Source organism: Ochlerotatus camptorhynchus, unplaced genomic scaffold, assembly GCF_037179485.1.
Source record: "Ochlerotatus camptorhynchus isolate MF236.1 unplaced genomic scaffold, CSIRO-AGI_Acam_v1.1 ptg000432l, whole genome shotgun sequence".
NCBI classification, from domain to species: domain Eukaryota; kingdom Metazoa; phylum Arthropoda; class Insecta; order Diptera; family Culicidae; genus Ochlerotatus; species Ochlerotatus camptorhynchus.
The window spans coordinates 4,049,024-4,051,807 of NW_027040918.1; positions in this window are offsets into that span (position 1 = coordinate 4,049,024).

Here is a 2,784-nt window from a genome sequence, read left to right on the forward strand (position 1 = left end):
TTTGAAATCACTTCAGAAAGTACTGAACAACTCCAGAAAAGCTTGAAAACTCTTGGAAAGCTTGGAAAATACTGAATCTTTCCAGAAAGATTGCAATCACTTCCGTATGAACTGAATCAGTCCGGAAAGAACAGAATCACTTCACAAAATCTCGGAATAACTTCGAATAGTCCTGCATCTTTTCAAAAAGTTTCGAAATCACTTCGAAAAGTGCTGTAGCGATTCACTCACGTTTACAATCTCTTGAGGAAGTAAATCATTTTGCAATAACTGAATGACTTAAAAAATGCTTGGAATCTCTTCAAAACATATTTTATCACTTCAGAAAAATAAGAATCGCTTCGGAAAGCACAGAATCATCCAAAACAAAAAAAGTGCTAAATCTCTTCGGGGAGTACTGAAACACTTTAGAATATTTCGGAATCAGTTCAAAAAGTACTGAATAACTGCAGAAAACCTTGAACACGATTCAGTACTGAATCTCTTCGGATAGTACAGACATAATTACACGGAGAACCAACTAACTATGCTTGGGACTAGCATGCATCTTCAATGATCTCATACTTTACAATAGGCAATAACAGTACCAGGCGAGTATAAGTGTAGGTCAATTTGGAAGTGGATAGGAACAAGTTGACGTGATTCTCGCTTTGTTTTTTTTTTTCCTTGATTTGTTTTCCGTCGATCTTGTTTTCCGTGCTGAGGACCGATGCTACCGACGCCAGGAAGGCAGCTCCCACACCTGGACCCTACACTATCGACCCATCAACTCATGAACCGGGGACCAACGGCTTTACTTCCCTTCCGAAGGAAGGCGTGATCAGAGATGTTATACCTGTCATGCCTTTGCAGATAAATTCGCTCGCAAGTTGATGATTCGGCAAGGCATCTGCAGTTGCGGAAAGAAAACAAAGGTTTTCATCACTGGACCGACTAAGAATGGACAACTATACCAGGAGGAGTGTCTCCAGAACATAATTTTGCCTTTCATTCAATCACACGAAGGTCCCGTAAAATTCTGCACTGACTTAGTCAGCTGCCATTACAGCCGCGATGTCATAGAATGGTATAAGGTGAATAATATCGATTTTATTGAGAAAAGTATCAATCCACCAAATTGTCCAGATTTTCGTCCCATTGAAAAATTTTGAGCAATTATCAAGCGCAAATTGAAGAAATGTGGCAAAACAATCAAAACACCATCTGATTTGGAGAAGTGGTGGAAAGGATGGTAGATGAGGTTGACAGTACTATTGTGCAAGACGTGATGAGAGGTATTCCGAGAAAAGTTCAAAAATTCATCCGAAAAGCTGACGAATAATTTGTGTTATATGTTTCCCTTAAAGCTAAATAAAAATCCTACAAAATGATACCTTTAGCGTTTTTGTACTTTATATCCTTTCGGAGAAATGACAAGGGGGAATCAACTCTGCACACCTCAATCGGTGTCGATAGTTTGCGCTGTGCCGAAAGCTATGCCAAACGCTGTGCCGAAGCGTGTCCATCAAGTATCCCATGAATTTGGCAACCCTGAAGATTTTATGACTTTTGTGATTGTTTATTTGTGATTGTGCAAGCAAACATAGTGTGTGTGATAAAAATAAATTGATGCATGCAGCAGAATAAGCAAACCAAACCAAACCAAATCTGTTCCAAAAAGACTGATTGTAGCCCTGGTGCATGTCGGTTCCTTAGCTATACTCCGTCGGATGGATTCCGGAAAGCTGGACGTGGTTCTTCATCCGTGGCGTTGACTACGGAACAGTATAACAACGATAACAACTGCGAGGTGAAGGTGGAACTGTTCAATCGGCTGCAAGCGGAGGACAGCTACATGAAGATTAGCGTGGATTTTGAAAAAAGTCTATCGATTTCCTCGAGGTAAACAACTTCGAGGTGTCGAATGTAATTCTGTTGTTTGCCAAGGGGAAGGTTTGAAGGGGTTAAGGATCGGGTCTAGGTTGTTGAAATGTATTTAGGTAAACCTTGATGTAACGTAACTGTCACTTTTGACTTTCATCGCTGATTTCTAGCTAAAAATCGTTAAATCAAGCAATGTAATAACACCATCGAAGATATGAATCCTCGATCTATTGTTCATGCCAATTTGAATAATTGAATTGTTATTTGTGAGATATCGACGATGGAAGTCAAAAGTAACAGTTACTTTATATTGAGTATACCTGTATTGTTAGGTGAATAAAACATAAAACAATGTTTAAAGAAAGCCTAGTCTTTGACACATAAGCACAATAGGGTATCATAAAATTTATTGAACAAATCCTGATTACTTAAACAGGGTGAGCTACCGGTGGCTATGAAGATCGTTCATCCGAAGGGGATGATTTGTATGACGCTATGTATTTGGTCACCGTGCCTGTGGAATTGACTCATGTAAACCGTGATTACCGATATTGTCACTACCGTAAACGACAAGCAACTGTTGCAATCACGTTGGTAGCAAAAGTGGGTGATCCTGAGGGTGACCTAGATATTGCTGTTGCTGGTTATGATCTCGGCGCTGCTATTTATCACTACACTTTAACAACCCTTGCAGGGAATTAGACGAAGTACTGAATGCAGGAGATACCCGAGCAAAGTCTTATAAGTTTGACTTCTAAACCGGAATACGATCGTCTAGTCCGATGGATTTATTAAATTTATCCTGAAGCGAAGATCAGCGACTGTCAACAAAGTGCGAAACCTTAGCAACTATTGGAAAATCGTCAGCAAAAAACAGTGATGCCGTTTATAATGTATGCTGTGTCATTCGTGTCCATTTGT